The 20,294-nt window shown below is 46.9% G+C and overlaps 1 protein-coding gene across 11 annotated transcripts in view; it reads left to right on the top strand.

Moving 5' to 3' along the window:
- The window catches only part of LOC100123436 (trichohyalin), a 105,389-nt gene that overhangs the window by 36,775 nt on the left and 48,320 nt on the right, over positions 1–20,294 (top strand). For 2 of the 11 annotated variants that reach the window (XM_032597781.1, XM_031926660.2), the window contains exon 2: positions 13,633–13,781. The exons of 8 other annotated variants lie outside the window; for them this stretch is intronic. The gene's annotated coding sequence lies outside the window, so the exon portion shown is untranslated. Of the gene's footprint in view, positions 1–6,619; positions 6,669–13,632; positions 13,782–20,294 lie in introns of all 11 variants that reach the window. One more of the 11 variants, XM_032597780.1, reaches the window with a different exon arrangement.

The raw sequence follows: 20,294 nt of genomic DNA, 5'->3' as shown, positions 1-20,294 counted from the left end.
TTTTGGGTCGAGATGCAGTTTTCTGCGAAGGACCTTTTACGGGGACTATGCGGTTGAGAATATCTCAGTGAGTCAGATCGTTTATTCGACTCGCTGCGCTGTTTATTGCTTAATTAGACGGATGATTGGAGAGTTGTGGGTTTTCGTCGTAGCCAGAAAAGCGTATCTAAATGTGCGATTACCACTTTGACCAAGATCTTTTTACGAGAATAAACCTACAGTGTTTTACTTTCATTTTAAATATCGAAGAGTCGTTTCCTCAGTTGACTCGGCGATTCCTAAATTGAGCCGAACAACAATCCACTAAATGACTCACCTCTTTGTCTCGATCTCCCAGCCGAAAAGGAAAAATTCACAAGCTTCCAGAAAATAACAGTCTCTCACGCCTCGGCTCCCGAATTATTCATCTACATATTATTCTCCCCTACAACTCACCTCTCCGTCTCGGGATGATATTCAAAGCTCCGCCGACCAGCGTATCATTAAATCACAGCCACGGACGATAAGCATCGGACGTCGCTCGTGTTCCATATATTCAAAACGCGTTCGCACGAAAGTTCACATAACCCAACGAATTTACAAAGCCTTAGGGCGAAAGGAAAGGCGTGATACTCCAGAAAAATTCAAAAATTACGAGTCGCGCCTCTCCGTCAGAAAAATGTCGGCGGCGAAGCTGTCTTGTTGTGTTTCGAAACGCGATTAACTGGATTCGTGTTCAACTAGTGTATGTGTGTGAGACCCGGGCAATAAAGAAAAAACGAGTTCGAGTTTCGTAGTCAAGATCCACGGTGAGCGTAAATTTTGGCTAAGAGATGCACTTCCGAGCTGATAACACGAGGCGATTATAAAAAGTGAAATTTACGGCTATTATTACCGAGACGTTTTCAAATGCTTTTGGAAATTATCGTAAACTCGTGGAACTGAAAGTTTTACCAAAGTGTAACGCGCTTCCTAAATCTCAATGAACTCATCGTCGGAGGAATATAACTGTTCTCTCTGCCAAAGTGCCAACAATTTAATTCCAGCTCACTCGAGCCAATCGCTCATCATCATCGTCTTCTTCTGGCATCATCGTCGGACTCAAAGGATATCACTCGTTAAAACGTAGCATTAATTCTCTCGCATCACCTGGTACCTCTGAACATACAGACGCACCACACTCGCACACACAGCTCTAAATGCGAACTGAAGAAAGGTCCATAAACGATCGCATCATCCCCCGGAAATTCAATATTTTCGCATCCTTCAATTACGCGCGTACTCCCCTCCTACTATCTCCTGGCTATGCACTGGTATAATTGAATGAAAACATCGGTTGCAGCGGATGCAGGAAAGCGATGCATATAAACAAGCCGATTCATGTGTTACACATATAGGTATACATGCGCCGGTCTCCGTTGATGGCAAAAACAAATTGAAGATGTCGGGGACGCATGGAGCGTGAGAGAAATTTGACCTTGAAAGTCGCGCGCGCGGGACTCGGTACCGATGTGTTTTATGCAAAATCGGATGTGTGTCTGTTTATGTTCGGGACTTGAAGCTTCGATGTAAATTGCGAAAATGAGTCAACAAACAATTGCTATTCCTTACAGGTATTTTCAAATTCAGTTTACATATTACAATCATCATATATAAAACAAATATAAAACAACAATCCCCTACCCAGATAAAATATCGCGCTCATTCAAAATCCGATCACATCCGCAACATAAGGCCAATCACAAGAGCATAAGCTCGCACGCGAAGTCGAGTGCATTAGTCATATACGCAAAATTCATCTCCTCCTCTCTCTCCCCTTCGTGGATGACGAGCCAAGGTCGTCTCTCTCTCTCTCTCTCTCTCTCTCTCTCTCTCTCTCTCTCTCTCGCCGTGCTCGGCGTTTTGGCATGCGCGCCTTTCACTCCGGTGCTGTTACACGCTTTGATTCGATATAAAGGATGTGCGCGATGAATATGAGTTAGCCTTGCAGCCAAGCTTTTGTGCCGATTTTTCACGCCGTATATGTATATGTAATGCACTACATCCTTCTCAGCTCGCGCATACACGCATTTAGGTGAATATACGTGCACTTTGTTTGCGCGAATTTTCATCGTTAGAGAGCATAAGACAGAGACGATTAGAACGATTACCTTTTATGGGTTAATCATTCGAATCGTAGCCCGGGAGCGATGATGAGGGATTCAGAGCTTTATTACGTTTCATTTATAATGTAGCACATGAGCACGCGAGCACACATCTCTAATTATTATTTTCGAGAAAAATCAGGCGCTTATGAAAGATACCGGTCGATTACGCTCAATTAACTTTCGCAAATAAACGGCTAACGGCACAGCGTCGAATGGCCGATAGAAAGAGTTTTTTCTTTCTCTCCTCTCGATCTTCTATACGCATATGCTCAGGTTATCGCGCCATACGGTTGCGCGTTAGGATTCAATAGACTTATTTTCATCAGAGCGCGATCGATCCTCGAGTTTTTCGCTACTGATCCATTATCGCTAATGGAGATAATAATTCTACTTTCTCTCAGCCAAGTGTCAACGGAAGCTTCTTTTTCTTCACTAGATGCAGAGGTTTGCCTCTTGAGATTAAACCCAGGCTAATTACTTTTCATTTTAATGTATCTCTGAGCCGAGCATTCATCATTACCCACACGATTTATTTTCAAAAACTAAATTTCTTCAATACAAAAAAGCATACATTGCACGAACGAGTTTCTAATCGAAGAATCAAACGAAAGCATCGCCTACTCGCTATCACAGTAGTCGCTGAGTAGTATATCGGCGCAGTGTATACATACACAGAGCAGTAGCCGCGGCTCATCATCGGCAGGCAGTGGCGTCGGCCCGCATTCCTGCATGGGAATGCATCTCCTCTGCGTAGCTTCTCCAGACTTTCTCATCGATCTGCTTGCCGCGTAGAGCTGTAGATACAGGTATACGTATACTGCACGCACACACGTAAGCTACATAGTCGTGGTTCGCTCGTGTACACGCGGAATCTTCGAGACGTAGGAAAGCGAGAGGAATTTTGAATCGGGAGTGTATGGCGTATGGATGTTTTCAAGTTGTTGAAAAGATGCGTAGATTCAATGCGGCGAGGCTTGTTAGACTAGAAATTTCTATGTGAAGATCGTCGCGGGAAAGCAGAAGCTGTAGTGTCGTATGAGAGATCGATTTCTAAATCGGAATTCTCGCTCTGGCCCGATTCGCACACGAGTGTTCAGGAAAGTCGCGCGATTGAGATCGATTTATTTGTTTCGATTGGGAAGAGTTTAAAATCCTCTCCAGTATTATGCAAACCAGTGCAGTGCAATGCACTCATCAGTAGAGTAGATTATACAAAGACCGAAAAAAGCAAAACGTGCTCCAGTACATCTACATCAGGAACACACTCGACTTTCCAAACCGACATAGCACCATCATAAACTACACGCGTCCCGAGAAAAGTCGCAGAGAACAACGATCGCGCTCAGGATCTCCGGAGAAAGAGGTGAAATTACCGCGTAATTAAACGTAATTCTCTCCCAGCCGTCCCTTGAAGATAGCGTCCCGACACATAACGGCGTAGTCCCTTACGTAATAGGGCAACGGCTTCGCGAGTTATACACGCGTACGTGCATACAGTCGGAGTAGACGACAAAGGCGAGCCGCTGCTCTCGGCGTTGATGTAAGTGTAATTCCGGAACAATTTTCGCCTTGATCCGAGATCGAGACGAGTCTTCATGAGAATTGTCTCGATGACAGAGAGAGAAACGTGGAGCAATGCCAGAAATGTACGGACGAAAATTTCACCCATTGAGTCAGTTTTTGTTCGTTCCATTATCCTAAACGAAGGTGAGAAAGCGCAGCTCTGTGTTCCCATGAATTATACCTGGTTCCTCCCGTCATCACCTTTTCGCTGTTGAAAGAATACGCGCGGGATTCACACGCGCCGGAAACGATATAGGTTGAATCGAAGCACGACTTTTGTTTCTCAATTTGGCACTCAAGTTTCTTAATGTTCACCTCTTTAGAGGAATGTGTGTAAAAAGTGTAGTGGATTTGGTGGAAGACGGTCTTTAAGGAAGCAGGTGTACCTTCGTTAGAGTGATTGACGTGGAATGAGAATGCGAAGAATGGTTTTCACCGAGATTCAAATTGTTATTGATGATCGATCGTAATGGTGTTATGCAAAGACTAGCGAGAATATTATTCATCATCTTGTTTCATCTGAAGCCTATTCCAAGTGCGTTCATTTCACTGGCATACACTGCGAATTCGTAAGAATGCATTCTCCGGATTATCTCGTACGGAAAAATCAGTCCCAGTTACTTACTTTTCTTCTACACCACGTACCTCCTCACTCCCACACGTAGGTTCGTTGCAAAACTTCCCCGGTATACAAAAGCGCGCACGATAATTGCATCAGTCGTCGTCGTGGTAGTAGGAAAAATCCCAGCGTAACAAGCCTCTCGACAGTTCTAAAAACAAAAGCAGCAAAAACCCAAGCCTCGTGACGACGTTCCCTCGCGTCTCTCTCTCTCTCTCTCTCTCTCTCTCTCTCTCTCTCTCTCTCTTCTTTCTCTCAGGGGTAGCAAAACAATCGACGATTGTAGCTGCTCCTCGCGCGCGCAGTAGCTGAAAGCGAGTCTCTTCGGGTAAAGAAAAAGGACGCGAGGGGCCGAAAGAGGATCGAGAGAAAGAGTCAATAAGGAGCAGTGCGCTGGTACACACAGAGACGCGTTTGTCGTGCGAGCACGTAGCTCCGCCGATCGGACAAGAGTATAGGAAAAGGGAGAGACGAGAGAGAATGGTTTCTCTCTTTCGCGGGGGAAATAAGGGGATAGCTTATCTACGACAGGCGCTACCGGCGGGGAGTTTTCTGCGCAGCCTGCCAGCTTGCATAACGTCTTAACTCTAGATCAATCTTCGTTCCCCCCTCTCCACTCTTCTTCTTTTTCTCTTTCCGTGGCAACCTTCTTTGGATTTGTGTACGCGAAGCGCTGCTCGATCTCGCTCTCGCTTGACCTTTTAAATCGAACGCGGTAATTGCGCCGCATTGTGCTGTGTGAATCGACGTTCTCCTGTTTTACCGACGGATGGACAGTTCGTTTTTTCTTATCTTCGAGGTTATGTTCGTTTCGTACAACGAACTCGCCTAGAAAACAAGCAATCGAGAGCTCACGCGTATGGTTAAAAACGAAAGTAAGAATCTAACCTCGCCACAAGCTTCCCCCTATCCTCAGCGGCACAAACAAGACTTGCAAAGCATCAATCGCCGTCCTGAATCTTCCTCTCGCCCTCGGAATTCCCGCGCGTAAATCCCGATCAGGCTCGAGGACGCTCTCTCTCTCTCTCTCGAGGAGGAGGAGGAGGAGGAGGAAAACAATACGACGAAAAAAATAACCGGCGATCCTGCAATTTCGCTCTTCCCCCAGCGCTACTGCTGCAATTACGCATGTAAAGGATATACGTGCGCGTATTCGCGCGCGCGACAGCAACGCCGGAGAAGAAGAGGAACGCGCTGAAGTTGGCCGAAGCAGCAGCTTAGCTCGGGTTCAAAAACCTCCCGTAATACTCGCCGCGAGAACGGCTACCGCCGAGGGAAATCCTCTCGGCCGATGTATACACTGTGTGCGCGTAGGCTCGTGCGTATGGAGGTTTCCGTGTCGCGCGCTACGCGTTTGATTAGAAGTGGATGCAAAATCTTTTAGGTTATGTCGACCATACATAACCTATAATTATTTTTAGGTTGAATCGTAACAATTCAGCCGTCGTTTGGAAAGATTGCACACCGGCAACAAGCTCCTAATCACAAAGAGTAGCGAATCAAATTTCGAGGTCAGAACAGACCAACAAAAATACACACTTCTCGCCGATCATTGTGACAGTGTTCTTCTTTCTAATCTGAATAAAACAGCTCGCCGTTTTCTAACTGGATCACTCCAGCGCAGAACGCCCCATGTATATAATACAGGAACGCATGCGTGCGTGACGAGGACGAGGACGACGCGCGAGCGAATAACTTCTTCCTTTCCTTTCTCGCGGCGCTGCGGCTCCTCGTCTTTGCTTCCCTCGGCGCTGTTCCAGTCTCCTCGATCGGAAATCGGTTTCACTTCGCCTTATTTTTCCCGCCAAAGGAGAGAAGTTATTTATATGATTAATTTGTCTTTTTCGCCGCGTCCGTTATTACGCGTGTATAATGGACTCTCCTGGTAGAGGATGATGCGCGCCCGAGGATCGCGCGTTTGTTTTGTTTTTTATATATATTGATAAATGACGGTTTAGAGAAAGCGATACGCGGCCGAAGAAATGAATTAGTGATTTATGGGAATTATCGGGAAATTATTGATTGCTTTTTTCTCAATATCCTGCGAGCTGGTTTTCTCTCGTTTCGTGTTGCTCTTTTTGCGCCTCGTATGGCGTAACCGAGCTGTATGTAGTTTATGCGTTCGGCTGAATTTACATTTTCCGATTATTTCGGAAAAATTCGAAGCTATACTTTACCACGCTACAGACGTTCTCATTTAAACTGGAATGATTTACGCAGAAATACGCGACTGCGAAAAAGCACTGATTAAAATTTTCTTTACAACACATGATACGTTGTACTAACGACATCTTTCTTTTTCTGTTTGCAGGTGAGTCTCGAAAACTCCGAAGGCATTCGACCCACAATCTTAATCGCACGTAAGTCACAAATCCCATCAACATTTCTGAAAATCTAACGCCTGGCATCCCGACGACGACCGAGAGAAGACACAATTCCTAAAACTCTCTCTCTCTCTCTCATCTTCTCCCTTCTTTAGGCGCGTCTCGGGTTTTTCGCTACCGCTAGGATACTCTCTCGGGTGCCATATTATCGTAACGGTATACAGCGAGCTGCGCTTTTCCGCGAATGGAGAACACTTCTCGCTGAAGGAGGAGGAGGAGGAGGCGAGGTCCGACGCGACCGAGTGGCAGACCTCGTTGCTCTGCTCCGGATGACATTCCAGGGTAGGCCAAGCGCGGCCAGTTGGTCGAGTGATAGTGTGTGTGTGGGTATGTGTGGCGCGATTCGATGGAAAGATCACATCGGAGCCGGCTTGCGGATTCGAGCGAGGAGATATGGAGAGATGATTCGGAGGAATTGTTGTTGATTGGGATGAGGAATTTTATTATTGTACCAGATTCTTGGTAATGATCGCCGCATTAAAACTGTTTATTTTTTCGAATTATCAAATTAATCATCCAATATACTGCTGTAAACAAGCTGCAAACTTACTTAGAAATTGCACCCGCAGTGGAGTCAGCAAACAACTTCAAACCATCTACAAACATCCCCAAACCCAACCGCTCTTGGCACGAACCCAAACCTACACTCCTCCCAAGGATTTTGTCTTCCACACAGACACACACACACACACACACACGCCGACAGCAGACTTGGAATTCGCCAGCGGCGCGTTATCTTCTTCTTCGGCGACGTTTCCCCGCGGCGGCGGCTCCCTTGCGCGAGAGTTTTCCTATAGCGCGTGTCGGGCTCGATGTGAGAAAATGCGGTAGGACGTAATTACGGGAGCGCGAGCGCAATTATCGCGAGAGGTGCCTCGCTGCTGCTGCCGCCGCAGTTCGATGGAATAACGCGTCGCGCGCGCTGTGCCGAGGGTTTATTGAGTGACTGTAAGTGTACTTTATTCGATTTGTAATTGGGAGAGAGAGAGAGAGAGAGAGAGAGAGAGAGAGAGAGAGAGAGAGAGAGAGTATGCGAGACTGGACAGGTAATAGTTATGGGCGATTTTGTAATTTGGACTTTCTTTTTTGGATGCACAGGTGGCATATAGGTAACTTTGTCGCGAGTGACACGTGTCTCCTCTCGCGAATTAAATGCTATCATTAGAAGGCCCTGATGCTGATGCATGAAACTTTGTTGCTAAAGCATACACCTAATCCTCATTTTAGAGCAGTAAAATCGACAATCAAGACCAGACTCCTTAACGATTTTAATCTCTCGATCGACTCGCCTATCAAGATCCACATTCGCAAGCGCGCTCGATAACGAAAAATCGAGAGACGAGGATTAAAAAAAAACTGCATTCCGTAGCAAATAATTGAGTTTCACGCAAGGCCAGCAGCAGCTCGAGTTATGAGCGCTCGTGACTTATCGGCAGCGTTTTCCTCGTTAAAGTCCCACGAGACGTTGCAATCCAGGCGCAAAATCGGCCGAGATCGGTAAGGAGAGTGGAAAAGTCGCGCCGCGCCGCCTTAAATGGACGGATCTTATAGTACTAGCGCGAACGTCTCGCGCTTTCGAAAGCGCGAGATATCGATATTTCTCTCTTTTTCGCATAGCCGCTGCTTTGTTGCCGATTTTCCGCTATACTCGCATATGTGAAAATCGTTACGTATTCCTTACAATAAAACGATATGCTCTCGAAATTCGATTTGTGTCCGTAATGCGCTATCTCTGTAAAATAAGCACAGAGATTTTAGCAACGCTATTAAAAGCCGAATAATAAATCATTATACGCCTATACGTACCGATATAACCTGCGCAACGCCCCATTAAAAATGCCGATAGATTATAAATTCCGCAAAACAGTTCGGTGGTGTACATATAAGCCGCTCGCGTATACCGGTCTCCTTTTAACGACAAGCTCGGCGAGGCTAATAGCTACATTCGCGCAGTAAAAATACATCGGCGAAACCCACTTTACCTAATTTGCATGCGCGTAATTAAATAAGTAAATTGCATACACGTGAAAATCGGTACATACAAAGTATCTCTTTCTCTCTCCGCGAGAGGGAAGCCTTACGTAAGTCCCGGGAATGTCAGTGCGGCCGATATTGCGCCCGACATCAGCATCGCGGGTGACTAATTATTCCGTGGAATTCAATTAGTTATACCGATACCGATCCTCGCCTGTGTATTTGTATACTCGGTATCGGCTGCATTAAATAACACTCATCATGCATATACAAAATTATAATCCCTTTCCTGTACACACTATGGCCTCAGCACTTCCCGCATTGAATGGACTAATGAGTTTTCCGGGGCTGAGGCTTGCAATGTCCACAAGCGAACGCACAATGAGCCGCAATAAATCGGTATACAGGACAATCGCGCTTAATTATTACAAATAACACAGATGCTAATTACCGATCTCGGAACGATCGGTTATTGTACGTGTGTTATACATAACGCGGAGGACTTGAAATAGCCGACTTTTCCTGCTCCCGTTTTCACAGCTCGCTCTCGTTGGCGGACGTTGATAAAGCTTCCCGGTCTATCGTAGCTCTCGGCCAGGTTTATCTCGAGTATCGATCGCGATATTGCTTTCCTGCAAAAGGCTTGATATTCGCCGCGAGGCGTGTCTCGCGCTAATTGAAAAATTTTCCTTCTATACACCGCCGCATATGTACACTACTTTTTCTCCTGTTCTTATACACACTGATAAGCTGTATAATACTCGCGTAGATTGCGATCACTGTGTACGTGATAGTGTGTTTAAATGCTAATGCTCGTGACTGTACGTAAACGTTTGTTGTCGGATTATAATATACATAAGGCGCTGCACACACGACAAAATTTGTTGAATGACTCGAGGGGATAGACTTAATGCGCGCATTGTTGTAAGAGAGGGAGAAGTTACGTGTGAGTGCGTTGGGCAACGATAATCGATTAAGTGATTCGACACCTGTAATAACACGACGTCGAGGTGTAAGCGCAAGGTCGATTTTGCGGTTGGGAGTATTGTTTACCGAAAAACCAATCGGTTGGAATCTCCTCGCATTCCAGTAACCTATATTTTCTATTTATACACATGGGCGAGGAGCTTTCCGATGTATTTTCACATCGGCTTGCATCAGCGTCGCGCCGATTTTCCGTTTTAAAAAAATCTTGAAATCGTGCAAAAATAAACTCGATCCTTGGACTGAATTAAACGCCCAATTAATCAAGCCGACACGGCTACTCCCGAGAGTCATAAAGTCACCCGCGGTGTATTTACATAAACGTATGCACGTCGATAATTTTTACGAGAGTCGGAGCCTAATTAACGACTCACACACGGCGTAAGTTGAGCAAAAGCCCATTACAATTGTTCAACATCGCGCATCAATCACTTCACCTGTTGGAATGCTTTATCTCCACACACACGCGCACATACACGATTCTGTAAAATAATAAAAACAGCCTCAGCACACGATCCTGTACGTATAGGCATTTATTAGCTAACAGCCGGTTCACGATTACCTCGAAAGAAATATATAAATTATTTCGCTGCAGCGCTCGGTATTAAATCATGACTATGATTATCTTCGGCTGTAACCCTGTAAGTATTCCCATGCCCCCGTATACGTAATACGATCGAGAAATCTGAACTTGGAATTCCTTCGAAAATCCTCCTATGTGTATGTACATCGCTTGACAATTATTACGATATCGTTATGATCCTAGACACGTTGAAAATTTCGCAAGAACCTCAAGTCGACTGAGTTAATCTTCTTTTGCTATGTATAGGCGACACGATTTGCCCCCTTCGTGTGTATCTACTCCACGAGCGCATAGCTACGGCTTGTCGCACCTCTACCTTCGACGATATTCCGTATCCAGGGGTAATCGATATCTTGCCTTGGAATGAGCATGTCCCACGTCGTGTTTTATCCTCGCCTCCTTTGCATCTCTATATAAGCTTGTGTATGTGTGTGTGTATAGCTATGGGCGCAGTGTGCGCTAATTTCCCGAGCATCGAATTCATTAATTTCACGCGCCGCACTTGCTTTATTTTCTCTTTCTTGCGTAATGCGAATCGGGACGTATAAGCGCAGAGTTGTTGTGTACTGTGTGTTCACTCCGTGAGTCTATGAGTATATATAACGAAGAAGTAGGGACCGACGATGTTTTTCTCCAGTGCGGTGATTAAACGGCGTCTGATGGTTTCTTTCAGTTGCGAATCACACTCGTGGGAACGACGCCGTGACGGTGATATCTTCTGGTGCTGTCGAATGCTGATTTCTGAGATGATGTTATTCTCCAGGACGATCATCGGAGGAGAAGAGGTTTTGCGATGTGATGACATACTGCAGGCTTTTTCTTCGAGTACTTTTGAAGGGGGGCAGGTTGTACTGGGTTGAAAAGTCATGATGAGATTCTGGATATTCCAGTTTTAACGAGTTTGTAGGTTAGTTTTAGCATTTTCCATAACGAAGCGTTAAACTTTGTTTACACTTCGAGCTTCTGGGCTGTCATGACAAAATCCCTCCGAACAATCAAATCCATCAAAGTCCTCCATACCTTCATTATACAAGTCCGTACTCGAGAAACTCCTTGGAAGCCATCACACACACACGCATACACACACGCACAGAAGAAGCAGAACCAGATGAAGAAGTAACCCCGAGACGCTTGTTTACGTTTTCGCGGACACATCGTAGTATACGGCTATACGGTACATCTGGCGTTTTTGCGCGCTGCACCGATGATCGATTCATCTCGTCCCGTGCGCGCGGTATAGGTTTTCATTTTCACACGTGACACGATCGAGAGCAGTGTGCTCGCCGCGTTTTCCCACGCAACGACACGCCGACGGCATGAATATCGCGCGCGAAGTCGGTGACACGCGCTGTTTTTCTCTTTCTCTCTCGTATCGTGTCTTTATTGCCGCGAGCGCTTTCGTAATACACTCTACGTTCCTGGTTCTTATTGCCGCAGGCGAGGGACAGTGTGCGTAGTATAGAAGAGCGCTATATTTTCCTAATGTGCTGTATCGGTTATGTGCGCGGGTGAGAAGAGCAGATGGACTAATTGAAGCTTCTGGGAAAAGCCAAGGAATTATCAGAGTTGGATGTGTCAAGCTGTGGTCTTCATCCGTGAGGTATGGGTCTTCGAGATTATCGCTGCTGGTTGAGAGCCTTTTGGTGTCTGCGCTAGATTCATTAGAACGATCCATTTGCTATCGTTAGAATTTAAAGCTGACAATCGATCATATAGTAATAGATTCAGCCGCTTATCAAACCACGAAATTCATTAGGCAAATGTGATAATAGAAGACGTCATCCATATCCCTGGATATCAGCATAAGACCACGATCTCAGCTAAAAACCAGACACCACAGCCGACAATAGACACAGTACATCATCGTGACAAAAGTGTTCAGCTCTGGTGCATTAATGCAGCGAATCTCTCTTGCTCCGCGCATAGCTCGGCTGGAATAAGGCGATTCGAGACTGAAGTATATAGGAGCGGGAAAGAGAGAAAAGGCGCCAGACGGGAAGCGACCGATTGTAAGGCTCCTCCGCTGCTGCAGCGCAGCTACTACCATTGAACCGAAGAGAGAGAGGAGCGATGCGCCAGACCGGAGGCATTATGTACTTAGTCCTTTTTTCCGACCTCAACAAGTGCCATTGTTTCTTACGACGACGACGACTGCAGGACGACTGTGTTATATTCGCTTTTTTGTCCCGCGAGTCGTCCCCGGTGATTATCCGGTTGTTTACAGTTCGAGCCTTTGAGCAACTCGCGCATACATATTTCTGGACTCGCCTCGCGTTCTAATATCAGCAGCTCTCTTTTTCGAAAAATCCACACAATACACTCGTGCGCGTCAACGCAATAACCTCCTTAAAATTCGCAGCGCAGACTCTCTTTCGTTCCGCGAAATTCCTTCCTAGGCTCTCGCGAAACATCGCCTACACACAGACGCTTGCTCGAAAGTTACGAAACGAGTCCGGATTCCACGCGGTTGGACTCGCCAAGTATGCTCTCGCGATAATACTCGGCGCATTGTGTCGCGCTTTCCTTCCGCCAAAATAAGTTTTCGCTGACGTTCTCTTATACTTCTCCTCGTGCCGACTGTCTGTATAAAGGACTCTCTCGTACACGTTGAGGAATGCGCGCATTTGCATTCTGGCCCGGGAAGCGAAATGAGCCGCTGGAATGGCTAATGAAGAGCACATTTTTTTGTTTCCTTTTTTCTACATAACAGCAAATTAAAATTCTCCTTTCGCGGGATTTCAAGGCTGCTCGAAATTCGTCATCGCCTCGAAACTCGTAATTTCACTTTCGGACTCGCCGTAATACACTCGCAATTCCAAATCCCAGAACGACAGAGAAAGAAAAATGACTGCTGCTGCACCTCGTCCCCCGACCCCAAACAACCTGCGCATTAGCCCTCGCCGTATATCATTGCAAAGCGCTCTGCGTGTGCGCGCCGCTCTACACGTGCCATTCACGGAGCTCGGAATTAAAAAAAAAAGCGTCGTCGTCGTCCTTGCTCGTTTCCCCGAGCGCAGCCACTCCTCGGGAGAATTACGTTCACTCTCTTCCTTGAGAGGCTTTATGTAAGCGGCAACCTGTGCGCGCGCGCCTTCTCTTTGAGAGGGAAAAAAACGCCGCCAGTGCTGCAGGAGATTCGTGCATGTGCAGCGACAAAGCCTGTTGACGCCTACGGTCAGAGCTGCGTTTAACGCGAGGGGTTTGTGCAATTCTGCCTTGAGAGTACGGTACGTTTGGGAATACTGAAACGGTGCGACATTCCAATACCCCGATGTTAGGGTTTTTTAAAAGAATCTAGCTATTTACGCCTTAACAAACTGATAAGCGCAGCATCATCGTGCCATAAGCCCACTTTCGAGAGGCAAACGACTAACCCAGATTCTCAATTTTTTGTTTCAGGTACGTACGCACGCATCGAATCCGTTTTCCATGCTGCCGCGCGGCGTTTCCCCTCCTTGTATACAACACAGACAACGAAGCACAATGAGGATGTTAACGGTGCGAGCACTGGCACGATCCTAAAGCGAGCAAGAAGATACTCTCTCGAGGTATGGTATACAAAAAAAAGAGAGAGAAACCGGCGCCTGAATCGGCGGCCTGCGATCGATTTCCGAAGCAGCCGCGTTGCGGCAGCCCCCTTTTTTCTCCTCCGTCATTTTCGTTCTCCTTCTCTTCTTTTTCTTCCTTTTCTCGAGTCTACCTCGTTCTCCTCTTCTCTGCCGCTGCTGCGCAGGAGAAAGAGCCGCGTGTTGTATGTGGTATACCTATAGGTATGAGAGTAAGAGAGAAAGGTCGTTTCAAGGTCGAAATCGTGTATACATACAGAGACGAAAAAGAGAAAGAGGAGAGGGAGAGGGAGAGCAAGAGAGCAGCTGCCAGCTCGAAAAATGATCCGCTCGGCTTTCCGAGACAGACGTGCGCTGCACATTCGTATACACATCGACCAGAGACTTCTTCTCTCGTGCGTGATACAAGCTGAAGCGTAGGTGCGCAGCGGACCGAGACGGATCGCCGATACGGAAGAGAGAAAGGCGAAGCTGTCGTTTCGTAAGTGGAGAACGTCTCCTGGATGTCATTTTTTCCGCGAAGCATCGGCTCCTTCCTTTTTGCAAGAGAACGTTAGGCCACCCTCTGGTAGTGCAGCCAGCCGGAGAGGAATGCTGCTGCCGATCACCTTGTCGGAGAGACGCCTACAATGTACATATATGACGTTACGATGATTTTGATAGCTGGTAAAAAGCCGTCCGGTCGGTTCGCTGCGTGGAGATCGGTATTTGTCATTGACTGTGCAAGAATATCTCGCAAGAGAGCTGAGCAAGGTCATTGGGGATTTGCAAATCGTGAATGGATCGTTTTGAAAATCGGTCAGCTTGCCGATTCGAGTGTTTTTATCGATTATTTATATCGTATATATGCATTCGAAGCATCTTCGTATACCGAAGCTACATTCCAAAACCTGTGACCGGCCCCTGTGTGCGTGCGTATGCGTGGCATGCATCCACCGATTTGCAATCTCGCACTTTCCGCGCGTGCGCCCGCGAGCCTCGCGATATTTGTACACAAACCTCTCCCTCTGACTTCGTCCCCGGCTATACTCGCATAATTCACCGCAATCTCGTCCCTGATATCACGGAGAGCTCGAAATCAAAAGTATCCGAGAGAAAACCGGTAAACTACACACACCGGCTCTTCTCCTGCTCTCACGCGCGACCTTTTGAAAAACAAGCTGCGCTTATTGCGTTAATCTCCTCCCTCGAACTACCTGAACGCACATCATCAAGTCCAAAAGGATCACGAAAAAGCCTCGCGTATACGATAATGCACGGAACCTCTCTCTCACTCCTCTCCTCCCAACCATGACCAACAAAACTCTCCTCGCGCGCGCGGAGAGTGAAATACGCCGCAAAACAAAAGGCTCGCGTCAAGGGCAGTGCAATAAATACATCGCGTACGTACACTCTCTCTCTCACCCACACGAGCGCGTAAAAAGCCCGCGGAATTTGTCAGCGCCGGAAAAATCAAAATAGGGGGGTACCGCGCGGTCGGTAGTAGTAGAGGGCTACATTCTCGGCTGATTTCCCCGGTGTAGGCACCGATCGCCCGCCGGATAAAACCGGCGTTTTGCCAGTGTCGACTCTGTCTGTCTCTCTCTCTCTCTCTCTCTCTCTCTCTCTCTCTCTCTCTCTCTCTCTCTCTCTCTCTCTCTTTCTCTCTCTCTCTCTCTCCTGGTGTATCTCTCTTTCGACGCGCGTCTCTGGCCTTGAACTCGTCCTCAAAGGGGAAAAGGGGGGATCGGACCCCTGAACTCTGGCGAGTGCTCCGTGTTCCTTTTGTTTCGCGTTTCTCTCCGAGGCTTTTGTGAGGTGTCCCCCTTTTTTCGTTTTGTTTTACCGGCCGCTTTAATATGCACCTCCGGGGCAGAGCTCACCTTCGAAAATCGCGCGCGGATAATGGAATTCCGCGATGCCGGATAAAATCGGCGCGCGATAGTCCGAGCGTATTATCGTCGATTTTTACCGGTTTAAAGCGTCAACGTTGAAAACCAACAAAGGAGGACTGCGGTGAGTTTTCATCGCGACGAGATAAAGGAGAATTGTTGTTATTAACCGTAGCAGAGGGGAAGATCCTGCGGCGCACGCCTGCTGTTCGGCAAACTATTCTTCATCTCTCTTGGAATCGAAGAATCGTTGGGTTGACGATGATCGACGGGGAGAGGAGTCGATTGGTCTGCGTTTGATTTATATTCGTCGAGTTTTGACTCGTTGCTCGCTGAAACTGATGTAATCGTTGTAAAACCCATGAAAAAAAATCTAAAAACTTCAACACCTCTCATATGCCCATAGACTTTCACAATCCTCGGCTTCGATGATAAAAAAACCGCTTCATGCACTACTATACCATATAACTGGAATTAAGGTGAAACCAATAGCCGCTCGTAAATAGCGTCCAATAAACAATCTTTTTCTCTCTCGCGTGGATTCCACGGAGAATAAAGAAGATAAAAATTTCCAAATTCCTCGCGAAATAACTAACCTCTAAAAGCTCGAACATCAGCACACATGCGCGTATAAACCGCGAGCGAGCGTCGCTTCCCCACGCGATGCCGATAAATCGCGGGGACGATTTAAAAGTCGCGCGACAGATATTTGCTTCTCTCCGCGAACACGCGAGTCCCCAGTAAGAACAAATTTGCGATCCTCGCATCTCTCCCGGCCTTGGGATCTCTCTCTCTCTCTCTCTCTCTCTCTCTCTCTCTCTTGCGCGCGCGCGTTTACCTCTGCGCAGCTGACTTTTTACCTATACCACACTCTCTTCTCTCTTCTTCTTCTTCTTCTTCCTTCTAGTCGCAAGGAAGACGAGTATATCTTGCGGCCGGGCATTAATTATTTCGCGGGAAAGCGATTTATCGGAGGGAAGAGAGCGAGCGCGCGAATTTATACGTTGCATTAGTCGCAAATAGAGGAACGCGCGGCGAGTGAGAGAGAGAGAGAGAGAGAGAGAGAGAGAGAGAGAGAGAGAGAGAGAGAGTTTTTGATTGCAAGCGCGGATAGCGTTATAGTGGTACACACGACGACGCAGCAGTTTTCAGGATTAACTCGTCGTTTACACGGGTCGAAAATTCGCGCTTCGAACGAGCTGGGGGAAGGAGCTGTGAAATTTATCGGGAATGTAAGCTGTGTAAAATATTCCGCTCGATGTCGCGTATAATACGTATATGTATGTGTATATATACAGACGGTGTGTAAACAATAGTGTATGTGTATCCGAGAAAGGTTATCGAGAAAACCATAACCTTGGAGAGGTGTCGCAGTCCACCGCGTGTGGTGCGCACGTTATGCCCGAGAGAGAATCGCGTGAGACTGCATCGCGAGCCGCATTACGCATGCGCGTCGGACAATTATTAATAATGGCCCGTAATTCTCGGCTTTCCTCTCTCTCTCAACCTGCGTTTTTTTCTCGGTTTTTACACCCTGTATGTGTGTGTGTGTGTGTGTATGTGTTCACGGCGTTAACTGGCCGTATCCGAGCTGTTCGCTGGCACACAGCTCCTCTACTTTTTGTCCCGCGCGTAAATCGGATGCACAGGTACGCGCGAAAGATATGACGAAACCAAAGCGAATGAAGCTGTTTGTAAGGATTTCACTCGTAAAAACATCAGTGCTATGAAAGCGATTGAGAAATTTAGGTGAACCATACGTTATGGTCGATCTTTCACTTGAATCATCCGAACGTTCTGAAAACTCAGATTTCATCACGGCCGTTAGAACAAAAAATTCCAAGTGCTCACAATTGCACATTAAATTTCACGCGGCAGTGTCTAAACTCACTTTATATACGTGTAGCTAGAAGTCATCCAACGACAGATCCAAGTATACCGATAACGACTCGCGGGGCTAATTGGTCCAATTTTCCGATTAGCGACTGCACACGTTCTACCAGCGCGTATTATCAATTTTTTCTCCAGCGACGACAACGACTGCAATATCGACAATATGGCGAAAGAAGTTTCCTTTTTTATCTCTCTCTGTTCAGTGGTCCCGGTTTTATGACGTCTCTTGCGCTTTGTCTCCGCCAGTTTAATAGTTTCCCGCGGAGAGCAGCAAATGTTTATTGCGCAGCTGGACGTTAGCTGCGAGGCTGCTTTTATATCGGGAAGCGTAAGTCGCGCTTGCGCCAGCATCGATTGATCCTTTATTGCTCCTTTGTCCTTCTGCTTTCCATTAGGTACGATAAACCTCGTCTTTCGAGAGTGCGCTGTGTGCACAGCGGATACTCATTTTTTCCAGCGCGGCTTTTCTCCTTTTGCATTTCGCTCCTGTTTGCCTTTTATGCGATTTATCCGAGGAAAAATGCCAGCGCGCGCTTTGTGCGCTGAAATAGGTTTTTCTCTCTTCTCTTTCGCCTCCTATATTCGCCGCGGATTTAATCTCCCAAAAACTGAGCGCGCGCGCGCGTTCGGAAGTTATTGCGACGTTTTGTTATGATTTTTACGAAAACTGGTCGTAATAATCTTTGGATGACGACGCTTTTTACGAGAGGCGCGCAGAAGGCAAACACAATAAAAATCGCGCTATCTTATCTCGCATTTTTCTGCAGAAGTCGCATCAGCGCTTATAATTTACATCTCGCGCGCAAAATCTTCCGAGACGCGCACGCGAGCTTAATAAAGTTAAAAAACCTCGTATTTCTCGCTGCGTACGTGCCTTTAATAATTCCACCGAAAAGCCAGAGCGTGATTTGAATAACAACGTCCAGTCTTAATACTTCCTCTCCCTCTTTCACATAAACATTCACTCGGAGAGCCCGTCCGATGCACTCTGGCTGCTGCTGCTTCTGCGCACCTGCGCGCCTCTCATCCTTCCAATCTTCGATACGGTAATAGCAACCCTTTTCGCTCCGGATAAGTTGCTCCGGTAAAAAGCTCGCTCGCGCAGCTTCTTCTTCTACTCTGGTAAAGGGTCGATCGCGCGCGAGCCGTCTAAGTGGATCGCCTTTTTTGCCTAGAATGATGATAGCCATCACTGGCGCGCGTGCTTGAAAGTGAGGTTATGTATATGGTGGAAATGGGAGATTGATGAGATGAAAATTGATTCGGCTTAGATTTTAATGAGCTTTTTCCTACACGTTGCTTTTGTTCTTCTGTTTCTTTCAATGGGAAGTTGGGAATTGGGTGTTTTGAGGTTATATTGCATTCCATCAGCGATTATCGCTCGCAACAATGAGTGCGAATGAAGTGATCGAACGTTTATCCGACCTGCGGTTCAGAACTTTGAGAAACGATTGTACGGTATAGCGGTTAACAATAGCTCTTTTCAATTACACATCGAACCCGTTATCAGATCCTAATCGCGGACTAACGTCATAATCGCCGCTGTAAATAGCCTCGTATCTCGAGCCACAGGCGCATCCAGAGATCTGATAACCGGTGCCGGGCAACTCCTTCTAGGTTATGTTCGCATCGGGTTCTATTTCCCATCGCGCGCAACATTCTTTTCGAATTTTACTTTCATTCAGATAACGCCGTGCGCGTGAGTAATACTTCCACCGCCAAGGTTACACGCCCCGATCTAGAGAGAATAATAATAAAGCGGCCAGCAATTATCCAATAATCTATCGATACTACACCCATACAACCTTGGATCGAACTCTGCACCTGTCCCGTAACCAACAGACCAGCACCGCAATTAGATCATCGTCTATACACATATCCGATCGGCTTTCGAAAAATGCGGTAAGAGAACGAGATAAAGTGTTTCATTTCTAAGATACACACACGAGTATGTAACAAGTATGTAGTACACACAGTCGGCATTAAAATCCACGCATCAAACGTACCCTCGAATAAAGAGCTCGTGTACAGTAAGTAAGTGAGTAAGTAAGCGCAAGCCAGCCTCCCATCAGCTCGGTAATCGCGATCGCCCATCTTCTCTCTCTCTAGTCGGCATCAATCACAGCAGCCAGAAATAATAAGAGAATTATATTCCGACGAGATCGCCCCTACGAGGATACTGCATATCCTTATATAAGAAAAAACACAGTGCACACACTCAACGGCGCACACGCAAACACTCTCGCTCTCGAAAGGCAAAACTCTTCACAGCACGGCGGTGGCAAACATAACCTCAACAAGCCTCTCTCTCTCTCTTTCTCTCTCTCTCTCTCTCTCTCTAAAAATAGCGGCATACCACACAGGCTGGAGAGAGAGGGGAGAGGGAAGGAATATGGAATTAAAAGCGAGTCTCGGTGGCAACCGTCCATTACGGCAGTCGCTCGCAAGTAGCCGGTACTTAATAGAGGCTTCTCTTCGCCTTTTTGGACTCGATATCGGCCCGGAGCGGGACGGACATGCGCTGTTGTACGTAGTAGAGTACCTATAGCCTCTGTGGAAGAAGCTTCCGGCACGATCGTTCGTGCATTATGGGTAATTGCGACCCCGTGGCGAGATCGCCCGCGGAGTTGAAGGCTACCACGCTACACTGCGGAGTCTGTAGTTGCGCGCCGTCTGGTAGTTTTGCCCTCTGGTAAGTGTTTGTTGATGCTTCTCTCTGATGTTGGTGGTC

The sequence above is a fragment of the Nasonia vitripennis genome, chromosome 3 (assembly GCF_009193385.2).
Source record: "Nasonia vitripennis strain AsymCx chromosome 3, Nvit_psr_1.1, whole genome shotgun sequence".
NCBI classification, from domain to species: Eukaryota; Metazoa; Arthropoda; class Insecta; order Hymenoptera; family Pteromalidae; genus Nasonia; species Nasonia vitripennis.
Note: the sequence above shows the minus strand (reverse complement) of the source record. Positions and strands in the feature narration are given on the sequence as shown.